General features: G+C 53.8%; 1 protein-coding gene across 1 annotated transcript in view; it reads left to right on the top strand.

The window, feature by feature from the left end:
- Positions 1-3,232: 3,232 nt before the first annotated feature.
- ACVRL1 (activin A receptor like type 1) overlaps positions 3,233-13,006 on the top strand; it is a 41,333-nt gene continuing 31,559 nt past the window's right edge. Inside the window, exons 1-2 of the mRNA XM_075902033.1 lie at positions 3,233-3,870; positions 12,630-12,717. The gene's annotated coding sequence lies outside the window, so the exon portion shown is untranslated. The remainder of the gene's footprint in view (positions 3,871-12,629; positions 12,718-13,006) is intronic.

Raw genomic sequence — 13,006 nt, 5'->3', positions numbered from 1 at the left:
ATCTCTGCTGTCCACGGCTCCAATGTGTATCCTAGGCCCTGGGCTTCTCCCAGCAGCGGGGGAGTCTCCAAAGAGAGGCTGGGTTTGGAGGCAGAGTGTAGCAGAAATTTGGCCCTGAGGCCCTGCCCTGATGCAATTTCCAACCATTCTCAGGTGGCAGGGCTCAGGGTGCTCCATTTACCAGCTGAGAGATGGCAGTGGAGCAGAGCAGGCTGCTGGGTCACTCTGCTTTATGCCGCAGTGAAAGGGGGAGCCCCCGACCCCTGCTGCCCCCTGCACCAGCCCCCCAGTAATTTCTTGTGTCGTATCTCTCGGGGGAGAGGGTGCAATGTGGGTGGGAGGGCAGGGGTGGAACAGGGTCAGGAAGAGGCGTGGCCTGACTCCTGAACACCCCACATCTCCCTGTCCCCCTCTGCCCCCGCCCCCCTCGTGCTGGCCCCATCCGGATGGTCTATCTGGCTGTGGGCATGTTGGCCTGATGCCTTTGAAGAGGCTTTCTCTATTTATATACATTCCTCCAGCAAACAATGAGTTAACGAGCCCTGAACTCGACCTTTTTAAAAAAGAATCCAGTGGTGCTATATAAGAGCCAAACTCCTCTCTCCCAGAGGGCCGCATGGAGGAGGGGGAGCGGCTCCAGCCATTGGCTGGTTAGAACCAGAGTCAAGAATTGCTTCCTTACGCCGCCCAGACTGTGCTGTCCTTTCTCATGGTCTGAACCTTCCCCCCACCCCCCCCCCAGCCCCCCATTCCCTTTGGGCCTTCTAGCCCGAGACCCCCAGGCCGGCCGGCGCTGAGCTTCCCGTTAGCTGGCGGGCCGTCCCCGTGACTCCGTCGGATTTCCCGGGCGCTCCACGTTGAGCGAGGTAGGACACGATGCGCCTGCCGCCCTGGGACACGGGCGGGCGAGGAACAGCCCTGGGAGGCACTGCTCTCATCAGGCTGCTGGGATTTCAGAGCAGGAGCAAAGCTAGTGCATGAGATTGGAGAACCAGAGGCGGCCCAGGCAGCTTTCTGCAGGCCCAGCCTTCCTCTCCCCCTCAGCACAGCAGCGGCCCCGTTTATTGCACAAATTCCAGGGACTCTGGGGCCACAAATCCGGCCCCCCCCAACCTGCAAGGAACTGAAAGCGCCACATGGTTACCCACAGGCAAGAGTCTTTCACAGACAAAGAGTCAAATGTGGCCATTTGCCTGTGACCGAAACAGCAGGTTCTGAAAACCAGAATGAAACGGGATCTGGAAAAACGAGCGGGCAGGGCCAAACAGGCAACTGATGCATCAAAGTTTTAGTTACAGGGGGATAAGGGCAGTAGATGGGAGTCGGGACCCTCGGGTTCTGTTCCTCGCTCTGGGAGCAATGGCGGCCTAGTGGCTACAGCAAGCAGGATGCCTGGGTTCTGGTCCCAGCACCGCGTGACTGTAAGTAAGCATCTTTCCCTCCGCTATCAAGGTGTGGGCCCAGGATATCGCTGTAGAGATCACATCTCTGCAGCTCAGTTTTGTGTCTACACTGGGACCTAGCACAGCTCTCTCCACTGTGTTATACCAGGCTGTTCCACGGTCACACGGGAGGGAGAGCCAGTGACTTCATTACAAAACAGGAGGCGATGCCGGTCCAGCCGTGGCCCCCCGCCCCCTGCTCCTACCCCAATGGATGAGCTACGAGGCCAGGATGGAGCAGTCGGGGAGAGGCCCGAGGTGGGAGGAGAGATCCCTGAATGGGAGAGAGGAAGAGTGAGAAGCAGCTGACTGAGAATGACCCAGAAAAATGAATTTAAAAAGGCTAAAGGGGAAGTGGTGTTTCCGGTCCCCCTCGAGCCCCTGCCAGCTGTGCCAGCCACCCACACAAGCCTGGTGCTACAGAGCAACTTCACAGACATTTGTGGTTAGGCCGGAAGTAGCTCTCCCCCCTCCCCCCGTGGGAATCTGAACACCAGGGTTAACATGTGACTCTTGCAAAAGGGGCCCTGGAGTCTTTGGGACTAGGCTTCAGCATCCCCTGTGAACGACAGCACGCCCAGCCCTAATGGCGTCTGGGGGCAGCATTCTCATACGGGCAGAGCACCTGCACTTCTGCAGCGCAACGCCCCCTAGCCCTGCCCTGGGGCACTGGGAGAGCACCCCTGCACTTTTGTGCAGCACAGCGCCCCCTAGGGATCATTGGGGTCCGCATTGACCGTGAGGGCAGAGCGCCTCCTGCTGAGTCACTTGCAGCACAGCGCCCCCTAGGGATCATTGGGGTCCGCATTGACCGTGAGGGCAGAGCGCCTCCTGCTGAGTCACTTGCAGCACAGCGCCCCCTAGGGATCATTGGGGTCCGCATTGACCGTGAGGGCAGAGCGCCTCCTGCTGAGTCACTTGCAGCACAGCGCCCCCTAGGGATCATTGGGGTCCGCATTGACCGTGAGGGCAGAGCGCCTCCTGCTGAGTCACTTGCAGCACAGCGCCCCCTAGGGATCATTGGGGTCCGCATTGACCGTGAGGGCAGAGCGCCCTCTGCTGAGTCACTTGCAGCACAGCGCCCCCTAGCCCTGCCCTACGGCACTGGGCTCAGCACAGAGGCTATGTCTAGACTGCAAGCCTCTTTCGAAAAAGAGCATCTAGACTACTAGTACTTTTGAAAAAGCAAGCTGCTTTCTCGAAGGAGGGCACCGAGGCAGTCTGGATGCTCTCTTTCGAAAGAGCACAGTTTGCATGACATAGCGCCTTTTTTCGAAAAAAGGCATTATTCTTCGTAAAACGAGGCTTTTCACAGCCGAAAAAACTGCCGCGTTCTTTCCATTTACGCGGCGGCAGTCTAGACGCAGGGGAAGGTTTTTCGAAAAAAGGCCACTTTTTTCAAAAAAACCCTGCAGTCTAGAGTGACAGGAGCAGAGCTTCTCACCAATACGTTGCTACTAACACGTTCCCCAGTTGCCTCCCAGCCCCACTCACAAGTCACCCCTACACTGGCCCCACCTGAGCTACCAGAATCGCTCCCAGAATGCCCTCGCCTGCTCCCACTCCGGCCAAGTAAACTAAGTCAGCTCGATTGCTGCCAAACCCTAGGCTCCTGGCTGCTCCCTGAGGAGGCTGGGTTCAGACACAGGTCCCAGAGCTGGTTTTGACGGGAGACTGAGGCAGGGCCGGGAACACGGCCTAGCCACACACCCTGGCGGGGGGGGGGGGGGGGAGTTGTTTGGCCGGGGCCTGGGAGGGAGGGAGAACAATCGTGATGGAGCAGGGGCCGGTGTGTGCAGGAGGAAGGGAGCTAGGCTGTGGCTGTAGGCTCAGCAATAGGAAATGCTTTATTAGCTGGGAGTGGTGGAGAAAAGCCAGGCAGGAAGAGGCAGTAATAAGAAACATTTTTTGACTTCTCCCACATCCAGAACTCAGAGATCTTGCCAATCCGCCGCGTTTGGGCCACAGGGAGAGAGAGGCCAGCCCCTGGGACTGGGGAGGGAAGCTAGAGGCACACTCCCCTCTCGCCAACTAGGGCAGGCGACAGCCGCTGGAGTAACCACCAGAGCCAAAGCTCTGCCGGGCCAGCGTCCCTTTGCAAATCTGGCAAGGTTGCTGCGTGGAGAGGGGAGGACGGAGGCTGACCCGTGAATCTGCTTCAGGCGGAAGCTCGCAGCGCCTGGGGGGAGCTGGAACCGTGTCCGTCGAAGCCTGGGATCCAGACTCTGTAACCGAAGGAGAATTGCCTCTGGCCCCGGGAACCGGTCAGCACCGCCCCACTGGCAGCAGACAGACAGCCGGATAGAAGACGCCCGGATCTGGGTCAGGCAGGGTTCCGTTGCGTCTCCAGAGGCGCTGCAGAGCCTGCCCGCCCACACGCAGCCTCTCCTCTGGGCCGGTGCTGTCAATGAGAGGGAAGGAGCCGTAGGTGAGTTGGAATGAACTGCTCTCTGGGGGTGTCGGGCTATTCTCAGGTTGCTACCAAAAGCGGAACGCGTGCAACTAAATGGGCCGCTCCTCAGCTCTCGGGAGAGCGCTGCTCGCTCACAGCAGCTGCCCCATATTGTAGCCCCGGCCTCACCCCCTTTGTTTTGTCCCCAGTTGGCTTCCTGCATCAGACTGTTCTTTGGGTCCCCCTTTCTCCACGATGGAGGAGAGACTCTCCGCTTTAGACTCAGATCCACTTTCAGGCACTGCTTGCTTCTGAGATATGCTCTGTGGCTTGAAGATAAATCAGAGTAACCACATTGAAGCCTGCAGGACTTGCACTGCTGCGCTTAGAATCAGGCCTTGTCTCAGTTGCCATCAGTGGGATAGCTCTGGATTGACACCATGGTAACTGAAGTCAGAAACGGGCCCTGAGTCCCTTTTCAGAAGATGACACACTATGTAAACGACCATGATAGGCTGTGCAATGGATCTAGCGCGGGACAAGTCGTGCAATAAAATCTTGCTGCCAGACGGTAGGATTGGAGAGTAGCAAATGTTTTGCAGCTATTTCCAAAAGGCGTTAGGAGAAATGTAGCAAAGTGCAGACTCAATTCTGGTAAATTAGTTGAGATGATGGAATTACAAAGAACTGGGAAATGATTGATATGACAGAGTCGAAGCACCCCGGCTTCTGAAAAGGAAAACTCTGTTCACCAAGCTATTCAAATTCCTGACCGTTTTCTATAAAAGAGCAGACAAAGGAGAACCAATTGACACGATTCATTTAGACTTTCCAAACGGCCTTTTACAAAGTTCCTCATAAGAGGTTACTGAGGCAGCTCAGTAGCCCAGATATCAGAGGCAAAGGGCTATCTTGGGTCAGAAATTGGGTAAGAGATGGAAAAACAAAGATTACAAAGAGATGGTCACCAAAGCAAGTTACCAGCAGGGGCTATTTTGGAGCTGATGTTATTTAATTATATTAATTACTGATCTGGGAACGAAGGAAACCAGGCAGAGTGCACAATTTGCAGAGAACACAAAATGATTTAGGTTAGGCAAGACCGTGTGGAGCTCCAGAGGGACCTAATCAAGTTGAGGGAACGGGCAACATGGTAGCAAATGAAATTCAGCCTAGGATAGAACGCCTCCCCTGCACAGAATTCCTAAACTGCTCAGGAAAGAAAGTCAGGTAGCTCGGCCTTAGCGTAATGTCCCGCCATGTGGAGAAAGCAAATGGAACACTGGGGTGTGCAAGGAAGGGGCTGTTGCTGTCCTGTAGCTGGATAGGATATTCGGGGCTGGAAGGGGGCACGCATCCCAGGAGGGGGTCAGAGAGCTTTGCAGCGTTTGTTGTTTCTAAAAAGCTTCCAGGCTCGAAAAAAATCCCTTTCCCGTTCTCGGCACAAACCAAAAATCAGCCTGGTCCTCCTGTTTCTCTCCCACAGAGAATTTAAGAGAAAATAAACATGTGGGTGGGGAGGGGGCGTCTGGGCTAATTTTCTTTTTTTTTTTTTAAATAACAAAACCTGTTTCTCTGATTTCTAGTGTAGCAACTGCCTGGAGCACAGGGTAGCACAGAGCCCGTGCTGTGCAACACGGCTGCTCAAGGCATCTGCTGGCTCTGGGCACGTTGCACCAGGCATGCCAATGTTTCTGGAACAAATGCCGGGGCAGCCTCTAGGGCTCCGTTCAGCTCCGAAATGGGCCTGAACTAGACCTCGGAGCCAGGTGAATCGGATCTCTGGCTCCAACTCTGCATTGTCTGCAGCCCTAGGGATACAGCATGTGCCTTGGAGCACACCAGTGACCAGCTCCCGAAAGCGTCAGTGGTAGATGTCACTGCCCAGTGCCCCCGGCCAGCGCTGTACTGATGGGCCGGAGGGAGGAGGGGAATCTCTGCAGGTCTCCGATTTAGGTTCGAAGCCCATTGAACTAAACAGAAAAACTCCCACTGAGTTCAGTGGGCTTTTGATCTAGCAACCCATGATCTAGCAACAAATCTAGCCTGGTTTGTCGAGGGCTGAGCACTCCCCCGGCTGCCTCTGACCTCAGGGGGAACCTCGGCACCTCCAACACCAGCCGAAAGCAGCTGTGTCCAGGAAACTGCTTACATCTGCTGCCTCCTGGCACAGGGCTGACACGGGTTGCGGGCCATGCGCTCATGTGCGCTGGGAGCTACTGATTCTCAGGGAAGAAAAATAAGGAACCAGGTCATGCGATAAACAAAAGAGGCTTTTCTGCTCAGGGTTTGCTGGGCGCTAACCCTAGATCTCGCCCTGGTGCGCCTGGGACTGCACAAACCGTGCATCTCATTTGACTGGGGGGGACGGGGATTGCTTTGTTGAGGAGTCTTGTTCCTGCTTTGGTTTCGCATCAGTTCATTAAACTGTTCTCCAGTGTGGCCCACATGGTGCAAAGGGAGCTAGTAGCTCAGGTGAGGAAGGGTGTTGGAAGAGGAGAAAGAGTTAGGTCTCAATCGCCAAACCCTCTGGGGTCCAATTCTCAGAGGTGCTGAGCACCCAAAGCTCCCAGACTTCAGTTGGAGTTAGGGGGCTCTGTGTAATGTAGTATGGTCCTGACCTGGGGGAGGCAGGACTTGAACCCACAACCCTATCCTTCCCAGGTGAGTGCCATAAGGTAGTGGGGCAGACTCCTGTGTGGCCTAGGGTGCTCTCCTGAGGAGGACAGGGGTGTGGGTTCAAGTCAGGCCTGGATGGGATGAAACAGCAGAAAGCTGGCGGCCCTGGGGCAGGTAGGATCAGGGGTGTCCCTGCGGTAAGCTGGGTGCTATGCTTGGGCTGTGGATGACCCTTACTGGCCTCTGTCTGTAAGCACTGCCCAGCGTGGGTTTGCCTTGAGGGCCCTGATGTGTAGACCATGGCCCAACCAGCTCTTACTGAAGAGGGAAGGAGTTTGAACAAAGGAAGGGTGTGGTTTTGGGGAAGAGCTAATTTGACTGGGAAAACATGGAGAGAAGAGACTAAGCAGAGGGCTGGGAGTGGAGGGGCCTATGTCCCCTTGCCCCAAGGGGTCTAGGACTGCCAGCCCCCAACTCCTTATGTCCATGTCACGTCTATTCTGTGCTGTATCCTGGAGAAGCAATAAACCCTCTCTATTCTACTGGCTGGTGGAGTCTCATCATGCTGTAGATGGGGTGCAGGATTAGGGGGGTCCCTGACACACTGCCACACTCAGCACCTCTGAAAATCAGGCCCAAGATCAGGATCCCAAAAACGGAGACTTCCAGACATCTGTCTTGCTCATCTACGCTGCGATCGAGGGCATGCCGCACAGCCGGGGTTAGCCAGGTCTGCAGACTCAGGCTTCAGGGTTGTCCAATGGCAGTGTAGTTCTCCAGGCCCATGCTGGAGCCCAACTCTGAGACCCAGCACAGGACGGTCATGTCCTCTGGGGACAATTCCTGGCCGCGCTGGGTGGTTACACAATGCAAGGCGCTGCCTTTCTGCCATTCGGAGACCTGCTTTGCACCGGGCGCGCGTGTCTCAAGCCCAGGGGCTGGTTAGAATCCAGGCCCGCTGGATGGGAACAGAACGTGCTGGAGGCTCTTGGCATCAGGAGTTTGGTGAGACACAGTCAAGTTCCTTCCAGACACAAGTCCAGAAACCACCATCATGGAAGGCAGATAGACCAAGGCCTGAATGAGCCACAAAGCCTGAGCTGTCACATGCTCAGATGGTCCTCCCATGGCACCATTAGGGCTTCTGATAGAACTGGAGAGGCAACTGTTTCCATTAAAGGAAAATTCTCCAAGGGGGCACTTGGATTTGGAACCAGGTTTTGGCAGGCAGGCAGGATGCCTACAGGCTGGTCCAGTACGGAGAGGACCTCGGGGGTTTCTATCTGACGCCTTTCCCCAGTACTAAGCACACCCCAGATTTATAAAACCAGCTCTGTGCTGCGCGAAGAGCGGAGCTGGCCTTACAGTGACAGTGAGATCCTGGGCCGGCCCATTGCTTGTGGGAGACGGGAGTGGGGCCAAGAGGGCCAAGGAGAGACAGCAAGTCATCTGCCTGCATTCAGAGCCCTGCTTCCTTGTGTGCTCTGAGCCACAGTGGCCGGTGGGGAATGGCAGCTCGGAGCACTCTTCCAGCTTTCTAACTTTGCAGTCTCCACCCACATTCTTAAGAGATGCATCTGTGATAGGTCCTGCCAAATTCACCGTCCATTTTGGGCGATTTCATAGCCCCGGGATTTTAATATATATAAATAAATATATGCAAAGAGCTTCTTTTACACTGACGGGCATGAATACAAAGATTAAGGCAAGATTGCACAATACACAGGCCCCATTTAAGTCAGTTCTGCTGGTATTAATAAAATGCAATATTTACCCGAGTTCCACCCGTATGACAGCACTTTTAATGAGCAATGAGAGTCCAGCACATGTGTGGAAGAGGTGGAATGGACGTTCCTTTAACTGACTATCCTCACCCAGGTTCTCAGCTTGTGTAAACGAATGTGCTTCTATTTATTCCACCGGAGCTACGATGATTTACGGAAGCTGAGGACCTGGTACCTCTATTTATGTATGTGCGGTGCAAAGGGTCAAGACAAGATAAGGTCGCCTCTTCTGTCCTGATTAGCTTGCCAATATGCGGCGCCTCACCTAGTTGTTTGCATTAAGGGAGAAATTAACGATGCACTTTAGGGATTTCTCTGCTATAACTTGGTTTATTTATAATGAATGAAGGAAAAAAGAGCAGGCGGCTTCTTTACTCAGAATTTCCAAGCCAGCGTCTCAAGCCAGTCCTGCGCACCAAGCAGTAGGTGTCTGCTTCCCCGGGTTAGTATCATGATTGTTTCTCTTGCTGACTCCTGGTTTTGTGGGCTCTGCTTTTCTCAGATGTCAGAAAACCCTTTAGCGCCTACATTTGCAATGTGCCAGAGCGAAACCACACTGATCTCCCTGGGGTCATTCTTGATCCAGCCTTGCTACACAGCCTAGTGACTTGGGCAGTAGCTTCTCTTGTGTCTGGCTATCCTTACATATAAGAGGCTTGGCTTCTTCTGTGTGGTATGAATGAAAGGTGGCTGGCACAGCCTTGTGTTTTCCTATATCTTATTGCCTCTATATAAAACCATGGTACGCCCACATCTTGAATACTGCGTACAGATGTGGTCGCCTCATCTCAAAAAAGATATATTGGCATTGGAAAAGGTTCAGAAAAGGGCAACAAAAAATGATTAAGGGTTTGGAACGGGTTCCATATGAAGAGAGATTAAAAAGACTTGGACTTTTCATTTTAGAAAAGAAGAGATTAAGGGTGGATATGATAGAGGTCTATAAAATTATGACTGGTATGGAAAAAGTGAATAAGGAAAAGTTATGTACTTATTCCCACAATATAAGAACTAGGGGTCACCAAATGAAATTAATAGGCAGCAGGTTTAAAAAAACCAAAAGGAAGTTTTTCTTCACTCAGCGCACAGTCAACCTGTGGAACTCCATGCCAGAGGATGTTGTAAAGACTAGGACTTTAACAGGGTTCAAAAAAGAGCTAGATGGATTCATGGAGGTTAAGTCCATCAATGGCTATTAGCCAGAATGGGTAGGAATGGTGTCCCTAGCTTCTGTTTGTCTGGAAATGGATGACAGGGGAGGGATCACGTGATGATTACCTGTTGTGTTCCTTGCCTCTGGGGCAGCTGGTATTGGCCACTGTTGGCAGACAGGACACTGGGCTAGATGGACCTTTGTTCTGACCCAGATTGGCTGTTCTTATGCTCTTACACCCAAAGGTGAAAGTAACTTAAAATGCCTTACAGATACTGTACTATCCTTTTGCAGCCTGGGTGCCTGGCAGCTCCTGCGGTGAAGACTAGGACTTTAACAGGGTTCAGAAAAGAGCTAGATTGATTCATTGAGGTTAGGTCCATCAATGGCTATTAGCCAGAATGGGTAGGAATGGTGTCCCTAGCCCTGTTTGTCTGGAAATGGATGATAGTGAGGATTACCTGTTGTGTTCTCTCCCTCTGGAGCATCTGGTACTGGCCACTGTCGGCAGACAGGACACTGGGCTGGATGGACCTTTGGTCTGACCCAGTGTGACCGTTCTTATGTTCTTTTAACCAGGGCTGTGATTGATGGTACCATCAACTCTTCCAGCAGGGCAACAATTTTTAAAAAAAAATTTTCCCTGTGTTACTCACTCCAGAGGCTAAAATGGGAAGGACTTGACACTTGGGATTGACTTTCTGTCCACTGCTGCTGCTGCCTGTTGGACCCTTTTGTGCGTCAGTTGGCTTAGGAGGAGGGGATGTTGCTCCAGGCACTGCCCTTGGGGTGTCCTGCGCCTGCAGGATAGTCTGTGAATTAAAACAAAAGGTGGGTGATGAAATCAAAGCACTTCGGTTAATTGGAGGGTTGGATCCAGGGGGCTGATCCTAGAAACAATGCAGAGACGATGTTCCCAGCTGGGCTTTCTCAAAGTTCAGTCCTGCTCAGCCTCTGACCTTGTAGCTCAGCGCTAAGACTAGGGATTGGTGTAGAGGCAGATTTGACAGCCTGGCACTCCATCCCAAGCCCTGCACTTGGTTCTGATCTTAGGGGTGTAGTTGGTACCAGCCAGGGCTCCAAGGCTGTGGAGACCTGACGAGGTTAGAGAGCTACAGAGAACATGTGAACGGTGGCACACGTGCCGAGGGTGCAGGAAATTAAAGTCTCCGTTTCTGGAGCAGAAGCTTCCTTCTCGAAGCAGCTGCCGGGAAAGCAGCAGAATAAAGCGAGTTCTCAGCTGCTCTCGGGACACCCCTCCCCCTCCCGCAGACCTTGATGAGAACCAGAAAGCTCAGGCTTGGGTCACAGGGCTACTTGTGACAGAGATGCTTTGGGTCTTTGCAGTCCAAGCTGAGGGGCTTAAAGAGCCCATGAGCCATCTGTGTTAGCATAGGAGGGAGAGAGGGAACACAGATGAAGGGGGAGATGGAGGTGGCGGAAGGGATCAGAGAACATGGGAAAGAAGAGAAGGGAGGAAGAAAGAGAGAAGGGAAGGAAATGAAGGACAGAAGAAGCTCAGTTGTATCATGGGCAGTGTATGAACGGACCACTAGCCCCCAAGCCTGAGACCCTGCTCCTTATGTGCCCCCTGCAGCCTAGAGGTCCCCCCAGCATAACCGCTGGTCCCCGTCCCAGGCTAGCTAGTGCCCTCAGCTCCTCCAGGCCCGACACACCGGGAGGGAGAGCATGTGGCACTACCGCAGCCCTGGGAAGGTTGGCGGCGTGGCGCCAGCCCCTGGAGCCCAGCGGCACAGCTGAAGTGGGGGTCTGGGACTGTAGTGTGGGTGGGGCCATGCCTGGCTGATGGGCCTCCCCCAGCCTCCCTGACCCATGGCGTATGGCCCAGCCACATCTGCCAATAGCAAATACCTCCGGCAGCCGGCGGTGAGACACTAATGGGGGACTCTTGAGTTTACAGGGAATTCTTTCCCAGGTGTCTGGATAGGGGGGATCTTGCCCAAGTGTCAAGAGTCTAATTGATCACCAGATTGGGGGTCCGATTGGGGGTTTATACAAATTATACTTTGTATAATTCATTATAGTCTGCAAATCATTATTTCAGCATGAGGCTCACTCAGCCAGAGGTCAGCAGAGGGTGGGTGAGATTCTCTGGCCTGCGATGTCAGACTAAGGCGATAGACGGAGTGGTGACGATTGATCTTCTGGAGTTTGATTTAGCAGGTCTAGTAAAGGCCTGCTCAATCAAACGCTGAGGGTGCCCCCACCAATGACGGCACTCCTGCTCCTCACGAAGAGTCAGGGAAGTCGACAAGAGCATTTCTCCCCTCAAACTCCTGCTGTAAGGACGGCGCCAAACTTGGCTTAAGATACGTAAAAAATACATAGCAGGAGCCAACGTAACTGGAGTTGCATCCCTTAAGCCAACCTTCGGCTGTAGTGTGGACCTGGCCTAAGAGGATCAGAATGGTCCCTTCTGGCCTTAGAGTCGATGAGACAGGGGGAGGGAAAGAAAAGAAATGGATGGTGCTAAACAGAGCCTTCCCAGCTCTCTGGAGGTACCTCTCAGCCCAATGCCGACTTCCCAGAAGCTTCCTTTGTCTCTCGGCTACAGCCCTAGGCCCAGCTCTGGATGGGGCTTAGCCTGCCAGGACAGCTGCCAACCAAACACGTGCACCGGGAGCCTGCAGTGCCTATTCCAGGATGGGGAGGACCAAAACTGTCTGAGACGAAGGGCCAGGTGGTGCTGGCACTTTGATTTCACCAGCAGTGGCTTCTGCTTACACTGGTGCTGAATCTGTGCCATGGGGACTGGATCCCAGATGGGGGTGCTGCCCACATGTGGGTGCAGCTGCGGGGCAGCACCTCTCTCTCCCCCCAGCAACACTGCCCCTTCTGTGCCAGCATTTGGAGGGCGCGGCTTCGGGATCCCTGTTCGCTCAGCCTGCAGATGGATCCAGCCACTTTGCTCACCCTTGTAAGGGCCTCTGCCTGCTTTATCCACAAAAGCTACAGATCCCCTGGGCAAGAGACAGCTCCTGCTCCCACCCCGGCCTGCATCCCACTGGGCTGAGACTGTTTCCCCTCGGGGAGCCACAACAAACCGAGTTATTTTGGGGAGGAAAGGTCCCCGAGAGGCTGCCCTATGGCTGGAGCCAGGGCGCTGCTGTCTGGGCCTGATAGCCGTTTGTGCGGCTTGGAGCTGGGCGGTTTTGCATGACTCCCTTTTCCCATCAAGGCCAGAATCTAAACAATCTTGATTCCTGTTCTGTCTGCAGCAACAGGCACTGGGCAGGGCTCGGTGAATTGCAGGAAACGGAGCCATCAGCCTGTTTACGTGGAAATCGCAGACGTCCCAGAACGGAGGTGGGTGGAGACCCTGGGGCTCCCGGGGGGCCTGTCCACTTAGAAAGGGGGCCAGAAGCGAAGGAGACGGCTGCACTGCGGGGGAGGGTGGGGGGAACTTGGGGAGGGGGTGAGGTCAAGTCTTCCTCATGTTTAGCTTGGCAAGAATTTCCTTTTTACAAGGAAGAATTTAAAAAACAAACAATAAAAAAAAAAATCCTGCCGCTCCACAGGAACAGCTGGGAAACTTTTGGCTGCCGGCTCCCCGTTTATTTGTATCACTGATAAGCCTGATACCAAACCCCGTTGG

Source organism: Pelodiscus sinensis, chromosome 19 (genome assembly GCF_049634645.1).
Source record: "Pelodiscus sinensis isolate JC-2024 chromosome 19, ASM4963464v1, whole genome shotgun sequence".
Lineage (NCBI taxonomy): Eukaryota > Metazoa > Chordata > Testudines > Trionychidae > Pelodiscus > Pelodiscus sinensis.
This window is presented reverse-complemented; position numbering and strand designations above follow the sequence as displayed.